Here is a 15,959-nt window from a genome sequence, read left to right on the forward strand (position 1 = left end):
GCTCCTAAACACCAGGATGGGGATCGCCCAGGCCATGCCTTTCTGCACGTTGGCGGCCGCCACCTCTTCGTGAACCGGGGGTGGAATACCTTGGGCTCCGAATCAATGCCCGACTCACATGAAGCCCAGCAGTGCGTCACTTCCTGGCCCAGTCCTCCAGAGTCCAGGCGCCGTACGGTCCCTCCTAGCCAAGGTGAACGGCATCACCCCCAAGCTGAGACTTCAGCTCTACCAGGGCATGGCCGTACCGCAGTTTACCTATGCTCTCCGGCTTGTCCGGCTCACGGTAGCCCCACATCTGGCCATCGAGCACAAACTGCGGCCGGCCATACGCCTATGCTTCGGCTCCCCCACTGCTCTCCTGTGGCTCCCACCATGGTGGAAGTGGGCTCCTGGCACTTCGAGCTTCCTTCTAGGCGCACCTCCCTCCGCCACATAGAGCGCCTCCACAACGCGCCTGAAGGGCGTCCTCTCCTGGACCGCTTCCTCAATAGGCCCAACTCAAATATGCGCCAGGTGGCCCAGGAGTTCGAAGAACTCATTAGGGGCAGCCAGAGATCGTCCCGCTCCTCCCTCGCCCGGACCTTGGACATCTTTACGAGGTTCATCTCGCCCTGCCTGGCTCCCTGACGAGGCGGGACACTTCTGCTGTGGGCCTAGAGCAGGAGGTCGCCGCTGGTTTTCAGGCCCAACCCCCTGGCACGGTCCGGATCGTGACGGAGGGCGCGGTTCTGCCAAGACCCTGCCCGTCCGCAGCTTCTCCCTGCACTGCCCCATCGATCCATGTGAGCAGACAGGCCAGGCTCCCATTTGTGGTCTCGTCCACAACCGCAGAGCTGGGCGCTAATCATTTGGCTGCCGACATCCTCAGCGAGCACAAGGGGTCACGGAGGCAACCATCTACACCCACTACAGGGCAGCCCTCCAGCTCCTCCACAGGCCCTTGAGCCCCCCCACCCCTCCCCAATCATACGCAGGCTGTCTTGCCGGCTGCCCACAATCTGCTCCAGGCACACCCGCATCCGGCTTACTTGGGTGCCTGCCCATGTCGGAGTCCAGGTAAATGAGGATGCAGACACCCTGGCCAAGGCGTCACACTCCCCAAAAACTTGTGTCTTCGTGCACTTCTGCCTCTTGGACCTGGCCAGGATCATAGTAGAAAGGCACCTCCTCCTTGACCACCCAGATCCCACAGTGGCTAGTGGCCACCCACCATGCCTACTCCCTTCTGTTGGCCTTGATGGCAAGGAGAGCAGCCTGCTCGTAAGACTCAGGGTGGGCGGCGCCAACACCGACTCTCGCCTTTACAGCCTATGCCTCACTGCCTCTCCTGGGTGCACATTCGGCAATGGCCCAGCGGTGACAGCCCAGCATCAGCTGTGTGTGTGCCCTGCCTTCGTGCCCTCCAGGACCATCATGGAGGCGGGCTTCCACACCTTTGGCCTTTCATGGTCTTCAGTGGAACACTTCCCGTTCCCCGGGGGCCACCATCCTGCCAAGAACTTCCGGTACCTCCTCTCCTTTGTGGAGGCCACCGGCCTCTCTAGCCGCCTCTAGGCCTGAGACGGCAGCATGTGCCAACTGGCACGGACACCGCTGCTGCGCGCCTACCCTCGAAGAAGAAGACGGCGATTAGTGGGCCGGCTGTCTGACACCGGTCCGTAATTTTCGGCTTTATTTTCTTACTTCAGAGGTTTTCCAGTCTTTTTGGCGTGTGTCCTCGACGTGCGACGACCTGGGGGTCCCTGGCCGCCGGCAAAAGCACGTCAAGCGACCTCCTCGGCGCTGTGCGCCGTATAAACGCCGACACGGAACATCACCGCCAGCTGAACTCCAAGCTGCACTGATGGCAGCAGCGCCCGCGGCGGGTCCAGTGGCCCCTGTAGCTGCGGCTACAGACCAGGCCCCGCCAAACAAGAGACTGCGCGACGACCAAGCCAGCAACGAGCCTCTGACCGACCATCTAGAGGACATGGACCAAGCATCATTTACAGTTGTATCGTACCAGAAAAAGAGAGCTACCGGTGTTCCTGTAGTTTTCAGGCCCACTGAGGAAGGAGGAAGCCTATGGAAAGCCAACCCCAACATTGTGGCTTCGGCGGTTGTAGCATCGGCTCAAGAAAAAGTCCTCAGCCATCGCATTCACAAGGATGGGAGCCTGATGGTTACAGTATCGACGCTGCCGCCGCCAACCGTCTGCTCACGGTAACTAAGCTGGCTGGAGTGGCTGTAGAGGCCAGAGTCCCATACTCTTACATGGCAAGCTATGGCAAAATACAAGATGTACCTGTCACCTACACAGACGAAGATCTGCATGAATATCTACGCGACCAAGGTGTCCTCTCAGCAAGGAGGCTAATCGCCTACACTCCTGAGGATGGTGGAAAGATAAAAGCGGTACGCCGTCACACAGTTATATTGGAATTCGCAAAAGATGCGCCGCTACGAAAACTAGTAACGCTGGGGTTCTGTAGTTACCCTGTAACTGAATACGTCGGAGCAGCAACTCAGTGCTATAAATGTCAGAAGCATGGCCACATATCAAGACACTGTAACGGCCCCGTGCGCTGCAAAGTGTGTGCTGGCCCCCACTCGCACAAAGAATGCACTTCGAGAGCGCAACCTAAATGCGCTAACTGCGGTGGCCCACACCCTGCTTCCTATGGAGGGTGTTATAAAAAGAAAGCAGCCACAGTTGCTCGCACGGCAGAGCAAACACAAGGGAAACCCCTTAAGCGCCATGAACCACCACCTAACCCCGAAGTGGTTTTCACGACTACGGCAGGTCTTTCCGAGAATCAGTCAACACAGCGTGGCAGAGCAGCTGACAAGACCTACGCAGATGCGGTAAAAAAGAAGCGTGGGAAGTCCGTTGGTTCTTCTCCTTCATCAAAGCTACTGCAACGCACTACACAAGACCCGACAAACAGCGTCGCTTGCTCTGAACCTAGGGCGCCACAACATGACAAGAAGATCAGCGGCAGGCAGCAAACCGGAAGCTCTGAACAAGATGTCACATGCCTACTGATTCCGATGCTGTTTGCAGCGATCAAGGCTCTTATCCATGCACACCCCTCGTCAGGAAGACTCCCAGAAGTAGAAGCTGTCCTTGCAATGGAGCCGTTGGTGTCGGTCTCCTACGCTCCGCAGGGGCGTAATACCACACTTCAGTAATCATGGCTTCCACAGCGAGAACTTCATCACAGCTGACAATCCACATTATCTTTCGTACATGCACCATTTTCCAGTGGAACGCTCGCGGGCTACGCTCTAAACTCTCAGATTTCCGACAGCTCGTGCGAGCGTACCGCTTCCCCTTCATAGTCATCTGTGAATCACGCGTCGAGGAAACTTTCCGACTCAATGGATACTATTTCCATCATTCACAACGACCAGATAACGTCAGAAGATTGCAGATATGCTTTCGCAAGGATATCCCGGCCTCACCGGTTTATGTCCCGCCTCACAGCGACAATGAATACGTATGCGCTGTCACAGTTATTGCCGGACAACAGTGCACTCTGATTGGAGTATATCTTGAGCCAGGCACGCCATTTGATGCTTTGAGACTTGAAGACTTGATAGCAAGGACGCCCTCTCCGCATAATATTTGCGGAGACTTCAATGCTCATAATGAAATTTGGGGCAGCTCACATACATGTGCCCGAGGTGCCAAGCTTGCAAAACTTCTCTCCAAGCATTCAGTTCAGCCATTAAATGACGGCAGCATCACCTACTTCCGAGGCCCGAGGACTACCAGCAGCATCGACGTGACATTTGTCACAAGTTCATTCGCCCACAACTTTGGCTGGTGCACTGATTTGGAGACACGTGGAAGCGACCATTACCCAATCCTCATATCGGCTTTCCATGCGCAGAGGAACCCAAAGAAATTTCTTATAAAATCTAGACTGGGACACATACAAGGACGCTGTAAGCAGAGGAGTTACTGCGGCACTCGCAATGAGGAATTAGCATCGACAATTGCGTATTGCCTGAGGGCGAGTACACAACTTACTGCTAAAAATGATAACCTACCTTCAAATGATGACACATTCCAAAGGCTTTGCGCTATACGCAGGCGAGCTGAAAGGAAAGCTCTGCGCACAAAAAGCCTCGATGACCTACGTGCATGCCGACGGGCACAACGTCACATTCGACGCTACATGGATAAACTCAGTCGGCAAAAGTGGCATGACTTTTGTTCTACGCTGGATGTGCGCAAACCAGTAACCAATATTTGGCGGATAGTTAGAGGTATGCGCACGCCACTTCAACAACTCCACCCCTTCGCTGCACTCTCCCTTCACGAACAAAAATCTATAAAAGAAGTCTCAGAAGAATACTGCAAGCTGCTGTCGGCAGGGTCAGGGCATTCGACACTCTCTGCAGATGGTCAAACAGGCATCCCAAAGGCGGCAGTGCCAGCGTTAGACCTGCCTTTCACAATGGAAGAACTATCCACAGCTATCGCGGAGACAAACAGGCACACGTCTCCGGGTCATGATGAGGTGACCTATGACGCCATTGCAAAGCTACCCCACACCTCCCGTCTTCGACTCCTGGAGTATTACAATTCTTCCTGGATGGCTGGTGAGGTCCCCACGGAATGGAAGCTGACGAAAATCGTGCCCGTTTTGAAACCCTGTAAGCAGCCAACAAGCTACGCATCATTCCGGCCCATTGCCCTACTGAGCTGCGTAGGTAAGCTCATGGAGCGCATGATCTGCAAGCGCATAACTTGGTTCCTAGAAATCCGAAATGAGTTCCCCCGAGAAATGAACGGGTTCCGTCAAAACACGTCTGCGACTAACAATATCATCGCCATCGTCTCATCAATTGAGGAGTACCTTCATGCTGGGTACATCCCAACAGCCGTTTTCCTAGACATCAAGGCCGCTTTTGACTCCGTCTTTCACCATGCAATCCTCGCAGCCTTTGGCAGTCTTGGCCTTGGATGAAGGCTATACAAGTGGATTGGGCATAATTTAAAAGAACGACAAATTTTTATTAGTACTCCAAACGGTCCAACACGCTTTCACGCAGTGGAGAGGGGCGTACCACAGGGAGCGGTGCTCAGCCCTCTCTTGTTCAATATTGTCCTTATTCACATAAGAAGACACCTTCCGCGAGGGGTCCGCATAACAATTTATGCTGATGATATCTGCATCTGGACCGCGTCACGTTCGCGCTATATTACCCAGCAACGTCTTCAGAGAGTACTATTGCACATTTCGATGTACCTGGCTTCCAGAGGTCTTCGTCTCTCGCCAGAAAAGAGTGTTGCAATGGCGTTTACAAGAAAAACGATGACCCGATATCCGCTGCTCCTAGGCGGACGATCGCTGCCATATGTACGATCTCAGCGATTCCTGGGTGTTGTAATCGACTATAATCTGTCATGGTCACCTCAGATCAAAAAACTCCGTGCGAGGATTACTGCAGCATCGCAAGTGTTCAGGTTCATGGCGGGAACAAGGTGGGGTAGCAACTGCCGATCAATGCTTCTGCTTGAAAAAGCCTACGTTGAAGGAACCTTGCGCTACTGTCTACCAGTGCTTCAATGATTATCTACATCAAGCAATAAGACTCTCAATGCCGCACGGAACAACTGCCTGCGAATATGTCTTGGCCTCCCAAAGGGTTCCTCTGCATCAGGAACAGTAGCCGAGGCAGGATGTCTCCCACTAGAGGTAATTGCCGCCCAGGAAACTATGCGTACCCATCTCCGCCATGTCCTTCAAGGGAAGAAGCACTTCCTACACCGTGTCCACCTAACTCACAGCAACTCTAGCTTTGGCCAGGCAGTGCAGCTCCTGCCCCTTCCTACTATTAATCAGCCTCAGAAACTACTACCTCTGGCCTTTCCTCCATGGACACTCTCTCCTCTAAATGTGAAGTAGTCTGTTCCAGGTGTGAATGCAAAGAGCCGCATGCCACAGGCAGCCCTTCTGCAAGCTACTCTCGCCTACTTAATCGAAGAATATACGCAGCACACCCATATCTTCACCGATGGTTCAACTACTAAAGAAACTTCTTGTGGCCTTTATGTGCCTTCAACCGGCCATGCCCTTTCTTACCGGCTGCAGCGGGGGACGTCCTCTACAACAGCTGAGCTTCACGGCATTAAGGAAGCTGTTTCTTACATCCTGCGCCGAACCGCCGGCCGTTGGGTTATCTTCACCGATTCAAAAGCATCTCTGCAGATCCTGGCCAACCTGCTGAAGAAAACGAATCACCAGCCAGTTTCCCTGGACATTGGGTATATCCATCATTTAGCTATTGCCGCAGGCCACTGCATAACATTTCAGTGGGTACCTGCTCACTGTGGCATTATGGCTAATGAAAAAGCAGATGAAGCGGCCCGTAAGGGCCATCAACATCAGAGATACATTCGAAGTTTTCTCACGAAATCTGATGCGTCCCAAACGGCTAAAAGTTTTGCGTACAAAGAAACGTATCGGCTTTGGAGTTTCCCGACACATCAGTACCAATTTCGTCACTCAATCGACCCACATCTTAGATCAAGACTCTCACCCAGAATTCCTCGACAACCCGAAACACTTTATCACCGACTTCGTCTGAATGCTGCATATACAAATGGCCTGCGATACCGTTTTGGGCAAATGAACAGTCCGCATTGTGACAACTGTGCTTCGATAGAAACTGGGGAACATATCCTGCTTGAGTGCCCTGCGTATGCTAACGAGCGTGCGTACTATGAACATTGCACGCAAAAGCTCTGCCCAGCGCCCCTAACAATGGACAAAGTTTTAGGCCCCTTAGCCTGCTTCAGGCAACAGAGACTTGCAATGAACTTTCTTTTTACATATTTAAAAGACATTGGACATCTCAATAAGCTCTAAATTCACTTGCAGGTTACCTTCACGCATTCTTCTTGCAGTGAACTTCATCAGCCCATTCGTCGGACTATGCACTCCATCATTCCATAGGTTACATCAATACTCGCCACTGCATCCTTAGTACCCATTTCATGGCTTCATTTTATCTTAGTTTTTCCACCTCTTCCACGCTGCTCTCCTTCAGTCTTTATCTCCCAAATTCTCCTCGCTACTCAGAGTAGCATGCCAGCGATATTGAAACGCCGGCTAAATTCTCTGTTTCTTCATTAAAGAGTCTCTCTCTCTCTCTCGCCTAGCCTCTCCTGTCAATCGCTTCCCCCTCTCCACCTCCTTCTATGACATGCTGGCAGTGGACGTGGTGGCTAGCCCTCCAGTAGACAGGCCCATGTCTTCCCCTTTCTATCCTTCTATCATCCACTGAAGCATTGTCAAAGGAAATACTTATCCGTCGACTTTAGTAGTTCTGCAGCAATGATGCCGCGATGTCATAATGGGCACGGATTTTCTAATTGGGCATCAGGCGATCTCTAACCTTCGATCCAAGCTCAGCACGCTTTCGATGGAGAAATCCATCTCTTCGATGGCAGCCAAGGAGCAGCATGTTGTCCCCAGTGACTTCTACAAAAAAGTTAGCATCTAGTCCCGATCAAGCGTCATGGTTAGGTACCTCGGATGCCAACAACGCGGAAGCTATCATCGGAGTGCTTTTAGAGTGATGGATCGTCATTTCAAAAGGCACATTTCCACAATGGGCGCGCTGACGTGCTGCTGACGTACTTTAACTAAGGAAAATCGGCGTTTTAACAAAGAAATTACGGTTGATTTCTGCGACTAAATACCCGACGTTTACGAAGCCTTCGCCCTGTCTAATCGTGTGCCAGAAGATTCACTGAAGGAAGGTCACAAGCACGTCTTCGATATTGCCCTGCTCGGCGCCAGAGTACACAAGACCAGATGCCCAATCAGCTTCGTGCTAAAACGAGTGCTTCTCATCATTTTTAAAGGTCCAACGAACGCCGATTACCAAGCGTCGCTTTTTAACCGACCAGCACGCCCAACCTCTATGCCAAAGCGCCTACCATGTGTCGCCTCGAGGACGAGAAGCCATCCGAGACTAAGTAGACAAAATGGTTCGCATAGACATGATTTAGACATTTTAAGAGCCCCTGGGCGGCACCGGTTGTTCTAGTGAGAAAGAAAGACGGCGAGCTTCGATTCTTATATTATTATTTTGTTCGCATCACGCACACAAGACGCCGGAAGCCTGTAGGAATAGCTTTCATCTAGGAAGCTTGAAAAGTCTGCAGGCCCCCATGCTGCAACATAAAGCAGTGGTCAGCAATTTGTAAAACAAAAAAAAGGAATTCGAACACAATGTTTTCAACTGAGTAGAAAAAGAAAGATGACTTTCAACGTTTAAAAAACCACTTTAGAGTCCAGAAGTACAAACTCTGTGCATTGAAACTCCGCACCATAATAAAAAGTTTGCATTCACAATTTACAAAAAGTTATTAGATTAACGAAGATAACCCACACAAAGTCCAAACTCGATACAGTGAGTAAAAGTTCGACAGGAGTTTACCGTAGCAAATGAAAGTACCTGTAAAGAGAACCAGCGATAATATAGTGTTGTGTCTTTTGTAATAACAAAACAAATCAAGAAGTTTCTGGAAAATAATGTTCTCTGATCCTGTTTTACTATGCAACGCAAATAACCCTCTTGGCAACCGGTTTTAGCATTTGCAAACGATACGTATTCTTACAAGTGCCGTTTTGTCAAATCTCCAATTCCGCGTGCTATATATATTAGAGCCAATTTTTAGGTTCGCTAATTTTCATCATAAAAAGGTATTATTTTTAATTATTTTTTATATTGTTTGCTGAGGCGATAATTGGAGAATGCAGAAACAGGACGTTCATTATACAGGGCAAATAAGGGTTCAGACAGATAGCATGTAGGAGCATTTGAAACAGCACCTAGAAACCTTTTTTTGCAGAACAAGAATTTTATAAAGAGAGCTTTGTGCTGTGGGGGGGGGGGGGGGAGGCCAAACTACATAGTAGTAAAATAAGGCTTGTCCAAAATATTGTATTAAAGAGTAACATCATTACATTAAGCAGCAGTATACTTGCATCTCGTTATATGAGTGCAACTACTTGCTAGAGTTTTTGTTAAATATATTAAATGTTCATTCCAAGACACGGCCTGTTGAAAGACAACACGTATTGATTTAATTCGAGGTATTGTTTTAACTGAGATTGATTTTAGATAAGCACTTTGATTTCTTGTTGCGCTTGTCTCGTTAGCGTGAAATCAAACTGAATTTCTTGTTTTTGTATTTATTTTTAAATGTTTTCTTCTGTCCAATTTTTTACCTTAGCTAGCATTTCGCTAGTGTCACCACTTCGCGCACTTTTGCGTGCGCTCCCAGACACCCTTAGAGCGTATAAAGGAAGCGGTTTCGGTCACAAAGAAGGTTCGCGTCAAGCACGTCAAGCGCGGTTGAAGATAGACCTCGGTCACTCTTGCATCCGTCAATTCAACCACGCGCGTTTCCTGGGCGTCATTATTGACTCCCGTCTACAGTGGCGAAAAGCTGTAGACGCGATTGTTTCATCTATATCTTCTCGTCTCAATGTGCTCCGTAGAATTGCACGTGAGCAATGGGGAAACCATCCTTCTTCAATGGTCAAACTTCATGAAGCGCTGGTGGTCAGCCGGATAATGTATCAATTACCTTTAATTTCTCCCTCGGCACACCACTTGAGCGTCTCGAAGTTGTCCACAGAAAGGGCCTAAGAGCCATTGGAGTTCCCCAGGCGGCTGCGAATAAGGCCGTACTTCATGAGTCCCTATCGAAACCTCTTAGCATTATCTCTTCTCAGAGACTATTAATGCATCTTGACCGCTTAGGAGAGACGGTAGCTGGGCGATCCCTTCTCCAGCGGCTCTGCAAGAGATGTGAGTCGGAGGCTTACTTGGCGCTCAATACTCTTAGTTCTTTAGGCATTATTGTCCGAAGGCAAAGGAAACGGTTGAAACACCCCCGGTCTTTTCCGACCCTCTACTGTAAGGTCACAATTCCCCATGTGAGCGCAAAGCGCAGCTCACCTTTGGGAGCAACGCGTTCGCTTGTACTGGAATAGTTGCAGAGTATGCCTGCCATCTTCACATTTTCACGGATGGTTCTGTGGACAAGGTCAAACAAGCTAGCGCAGCGGCTTTTTACATTCCTTCTTTGGACTGTAAGTGGTCCCAGTCAAAACGCACTACAGGATTCTAAGACAGAAAATTTCTGTAGTCTGTAGTCTTGTCGTATTTTGGGCATGTCTTGTGTAGTCTGTCTTGTCTTCCGTAGTCTGTCTTGTCTTCTGTAGTCTGTCTTGTCTTTTGTAGTCCTGTCTTCTGCAGTCTGTCTTGTCTTTTATAGTTTTGTCTTCTGTAGTTTGTCCTCTCTTTTGTAGTCTGTCTTGACTTCTGTAGTCTGTCTTGTCTTCTGTAGTTTGCCTTGTCTTCTGTAGTGTGTCTTGTGTAGTGCTCGTACACTGTGTAACCGTCGTTATTGTGTCACCTGTCAATTAACACAGGATTTGCATTCTGGAGTAGGCAATGCACAAAAATGCACAGCTTGTTGATGGTCGCCTGTCAATTAACACAAGCTTTGTGCATTCCAGAGTAATTCTTCCACAAAACCATTAGAATTGAAATGAAAATGATCAATATTTATTTACTGTTTCGTGCTTTTTTTTCGAGCTTGCTGATGCATGCTGTCCAGCATTGTCCTGGCCGCAGGTTCCTAGATACATCGCCCATGAGCCAAGAAAAATGGTTTTTGTCTTGGCTGAAAAAAAAGAAAAAATAGAGATCACCGCTGCTACCTGTGCAAAAAAAAATGTGAAAGCGTTGACGCCTCATCGACACTGGTCGCCTTTCAAATTTGGCGCCAAGGTTGTTTTCTCTGTTGACTTGATTGGTAATCAATTAACTCTTATTTTACCCTCATTTCATCCCAGCAACGATTTCGAGTTTTCAAATTTTCCTCCATGGATCGTTCCTACCCACTCACTGAATACCCGCACAGTCTAATCACCCGTTCATTGCCTTTCGCTTCTCAATAATTACCTAATTGCCTCTAATTTATCATTCTTTTTCTTATCTCCTGGTCAAGTATAGGACACTTATCACTGGTCACGTGATTGCTCATTTCGAGTTTTCAAACTTGGCGCCAAGCTTTGGATTTGTCCATACTTCCAATTTTTCAAACTTGGCACTATGCTGTAGCTCCACCTACTTTCAGCGTTTTCAAATTTCGCGGCACTTTTTCACTGGCCCAGCCATTTTTTGGACATTTTTGGCTGTAAATAATTATCCGATTATAAAATTTTCTTTTCGAGCAGCATCCTCACATCATCCTCTGCCAATTACAGAACCAATCGTATGACGCTATCTCTTCTGAGTTGCCCACAACTGCTGCGGACACGATCCCCGGCAACAGTCTAGTAAACTTCTCACTTTATTCAAAATGTTGTAATACTGAACAAGGCTTATGACTGGCCAAGTTGGTACTGACTCACCTTAAAACCAGCCAGAACACACAAGACATGAGCGCAAGAGGCGGTACTAACAAATTTAATTGAAGATTTTGATTATTTGATTTGTGAGGGATTAACGTTCCAAAGCGACTCAGGCTATGAGGGACGCCGTAGTGGAGGGCTCCAGAAATTTTGACCCTGGGTTTCTTAAGCGTGCACTGACAACGCACAGTACACGGGCCTCTAAAATTTCGCCTCCATTGAAATTTGACTGGCGCGGCCAGGATCGAACCTGCGTCTTTTGGGACAGCAGCCGAGTGCCATAACCACTGAGCCACCGCGGCGGCATCATTGAAGGAAAGCCGCAAAAGAAGACCCGCGAAGAGATACAAGCGCACAATAACCAAAAGCAGTGAAAGGGCGAAGTGCAATCAAAGGTCACTGGCATACTAATGAATCATCTAAAAAAGCAAATTCCTTACGGTGAAGGTTTACTGATGGCTTAGCCACACGTGTCCTTAGCCATATCGATGTAGTAAGCCTCAACTATCTACCAACAGATTTATCCCTTCCATAAACCACTGATGTGTCGTGGAAATTAGGCGTGCAAAGAGAGAGGTCATCCTCAGATTTGCATTCACAAGATTGAGCATGCAGTGCCAGATTAGAATTTGCCTTCCCCCTATAGAGTGAAAGTGCTCAGCCAGGTCCAAATTCAGATATCTGCCTGTCTGCCCATATTAGTTGCAGCCATAAGGCAGTGGAACGCAATAAACTCAATTACTTTTGCAAGTGGTGAACCTTTTTTTGTCACACTGTCCATTGTGGACAAGTACCCAGTTTTATCAAGCCTTTTTAATGACAACAGCAGCATTATGCTTTCCCGCGACTTTCATGAGACTGTGAAATACTGTGGAGGTAAGGTGTATCAGCATCATCGGAGTATGTGCTCCTTACCCTCGAGCGAGTGAAAACATACTATGACAGGTTGTTGAGATGGGCAAGTGGGAACCCAGCTGCTTGGAAACCTGCTACAAGAATGCATCCTCAGCAGTGATGGCATGACTTATGTAAAGCTGATGTAATGCACACGATTGCGCACCCATCAAGTGTTTCCATCTTTACTGACCTTAACCAGCGACAAATACACCTCTTCACCATCCTTCCCCAGCAACGAGTGGTCCGACTCGTAGCTAAAAAGAGCCTTGCCCGATCTTTAGCTGTAGCCCCGACAAACATATTCGTCCACAAAGCGCAGGTCTGCATCAAGAAACTGCTAACGGTTCTGCTTAGACAATTCTGATGTAAAAGGCAGGCCTTGACCGCATGCCTTAAAGACTCCTAAAACATCTTGTGCCAACTTATATGAGCCTTCTGTGTCCAGAAATATTAAATAGTCATGAACATAGCGAAATGCTACTATGCCAAGGTCTTCCAAACAGGGCTCTAATGCCTTATCGACTTTAGACAAAAAAATGTTGCTGAGCAAAGGTACGACCTGCGTGTAAATACCGCCCTGCCAACTGACAAATGCGGATTTGCAGTAGAAGGACAACAGCCCCATGAAGCCAGCAACCGAAATCACGCAATCATCTTTAAAAGCATGTTCAATGTTCACCCTGATGCAGTTTGCACATGTCACAATGAATAGTGCACGCCCTCCATGTCGATGCCCACTGCAGAGCACCTGCCCAGGTTGCTGTTCACAAGAAACTACAACTCCACAGAACTCCACTTTTGTGAATTGGCAAGGCGGTATTTACATCAGAAATCAGGCATATGCAGAGGGTCCCAGGTTGCACTGTTCCTCCGCGACATTCTTCTGTCCATAGTCGATACCGCATCATAGCCCTGTTTGGAAGACCTCGGCATAGTAGCATCTCGTTATGTTGATAGCTACCTAATTTTTTTGCACAAGGAGGGCTCAGATAAGTTGGCACAAGACGTTTTAGAAATCTTTAGGCATGTGGTCAAAGCCTATCTTTTATGTCTGAATTTCACTAAGCATAACTGTTTGTAGCTTCTTGACTTAGACCTGCGCTTTGCGGACGACCACATATGTTGGCGCCACAGCCCAAGATCAGAAAGCCTCTTGGCTACGAGTTGAACCACTCGAGGCTGGTGAAGGACAGGTTGGCAATCGCATGCATCACGACCGCTTTATAGAAGTCATGACATTACAGTGTTTAGAATGCATTCCCGGAGCAGGTTTCCAAGCCAATGGCACCTGGGTTCCCACTTGCCCATCTCGCGCACCTGTCAGAGTGTGTTTTTACTCTATCGAGGGAACGGAACACCATTCACATGATGCTGACGTAGTTGAGCAGCACAAAAAGACGGGCTCTATACCTTACCTCCATGCCATTTCGCACCGTCCCAAGAAAGTTGCACCAAAGTATGATGTTGCTGTTGTCTCGACCACTAAAAGTAAGGTAGGAGCCCTTTGCTTCTTCGTTCTAACTAGACTTGATACCACTACGGGTAATCATCCGCTATGCACAGTGGCAGATAAAAAATGTTCACCACTTGCAAAAGTAAACGGGCTTTTTGCATTCCACTGCCTGGTAGCTGAAACTACTACGGGCAGAGAAGCAGATATCTTAATGTGCGCCTGGCTGAGAGCACTTTCACTGTATAGAGAGGAAGGCGAATTTTCACCTGACACTGCACGTTCAATCTCGTGAATGCAATCGGAGGACGACCTTTCTCTTTGCACGCCTGATTTCCGCGGCACATCAGTGGTTTAGGGAAGTGATAAATCTGTCCTGATATAGTTGAGGCTTACTACATCAGTAAGGCTAAAACAAGTGCCTGGCTAAACCGTCGGTGAACCTTCACTGTAAGGAATAAGTTTTCTAGATGGTTTATTAGTATGACAGTGCCTTTCGATTGTTTTTTGCCCTCTCACTGCTTTGGGGTTTTGCGTGCTTGAATCTCTTTGCAGATCTTCTTTTGACACTTTCCTTCAATAAAATTTCAGTTGTTAGACCGGCCTCATCTTGTGCTTATTTCTTCTGTTTTGTGTCTTCCGGCTGGTAAGATGTAATACTGAATGCCGGAAGACAGCCATTTTAGAGTCAAGTGCACTTATAATGGCCACAGCTATAATGAATGTTCGTTTGTTACAAAAATAGTGCTTACTTCATTAATTTATGCATGAAGTATATGACACTGCATCAAAATAAAAAAGGACTAAGCCTCTAACCCTCATGGCCAAACTGCAGTTACAGCAAACAAAAGGACACCATAAGCCTGCCCCACATGCAAAAGCTTGCACTTCAGGCCAATGCAGAAATAAGATTAGATTACTTCCCAAACTGCATGACACTGCCACGCAAAGTAAAGATTGTGACAGGCAATAAAGGAGCAACAAAAAAGCGAACTGTAGGTAGCAGCCAATCTCATGCAGACAAGCTACAAGGTCAGGCCAACATAAATGTGGAAGAAATATGAAAAAAATGCCACAAGCACATAATAATTTTTAAGGTTTTCACAGCCCTTTAAATGGCAAATACTTTCCTGAAAAAAACATAACAGAAGCGGGAATTTTTTTTCAGCAATCAATTTTTTTCATGTACTTCATTATTCTTGAAGCATAGGCTGGCATAGAGTTGTCAAATTAGTGCATGCGTTCCTAAGAAATGCAATGTCAAAATCTGTACTTACAGAAAAAGCTTGCCTTGCTGAGTGAATACCACTGGCCATCCACTAATTTCCCAGCCTGCTCCAGGTCCCTGGCAAAAATCACACGCAACTTGGTGGCTTGCACAACTTCCATGCAACTCTTGGTCTTTAGCTGGAAAAAAATTGAGGGATCAGTGAGATATCAAATTTTACATGCATTGCTTTGTTTCAATGACCGACTAAGAAAAAACAGCGGTTTCTTTGAGCGCAACTATTTTTTCACACTAGCTTTCTACAGTAAACCATGTTTATCGCGACCTAATTCCCACTGACTTGCTGCACGGCCCCAGCACTACTGTGTATAGCACTATGGTTTCAAATGCTTGTTAGCTCTGAGCCCTTGGGCTTGCACTCGTTAATGCAGAAAACCTCGGAAAGGGCAACCAGAGCTTCGAGCTTCAAGCCATAGGTATTCAGAAGCTCAGTGGTCTGTGGGAGAACTTTTGCCTGGGTGACACAGTAGCAAATGCTGCTTCAGCTACTTTCACTCCATTGCAAAAAACTCGCACAGCAGAGACCTGTCCTCCATTTTGCATTGCAGAAACAATCACTGAAATTCAAAGCACGCATACTAAATGCACACCTACCTTCCAACACAGCTTCATAATAATGGGTATAATTATTGGAATGAAATACCAGTCAGTACATGTAGTTTTCAGTTTATCCAAAAATTATAAATAACCGACAAACAATAAACATGAAAAGGGAAATAAAATAGCCAGAATTGTTTAAAAATTCTGTCAGAAGAATTATGTGACATCCACTACACTCCAGCAGTTCTTCGGCTTTAAGCACCTTCAAACCACACTTTCTTACAGGCACATTTGCACAGAAATTGCGTTGAAACTGATCTTTAAGAATACTGCGCCATTTCATTTT

General features: G+C 47.7%; 1 long non-coding RNA gene across 1 annotated transcript; it reads right to left on the reverse strand.

Moving 5' to 3' along the window:
• Positions 1 to 10,565: 10,565 nt before the first annotated feature.
• LOC144103932 (uncharacterized) lies at positions 10,566 to 15,189 on the reverse strand. Its single transcript, XR_013308378.1, has 2 exons — positions 15,063 to 15,189; positions 10,566 to 10,705 (listed from the first exon to the last, which is right to left on the reverse strand). It is a non-coding gene; the product is annotated as an uncharacterized LOC144103932 (long non-coding RNA).
• Positions 15,190 to 15,959: the final 770 nt, after the last annotated feature.

The sequence above is a fragment of the Amblyomma americanum genome, chromosome 9 (genome assembly GCF_052857255.1).
Source record: "Amblyomma americanum isolate KBUSLIRL-KWMA chromosome 9, ASM5285725v1, whole genome shotgun sequence".
Taxonomy (NCBI): Eukaryota; Metazoa; Arthropoda; class Arachnida; order Ixodida; family Ixodidae; genus Amblyomma; species Amblyomma americanum.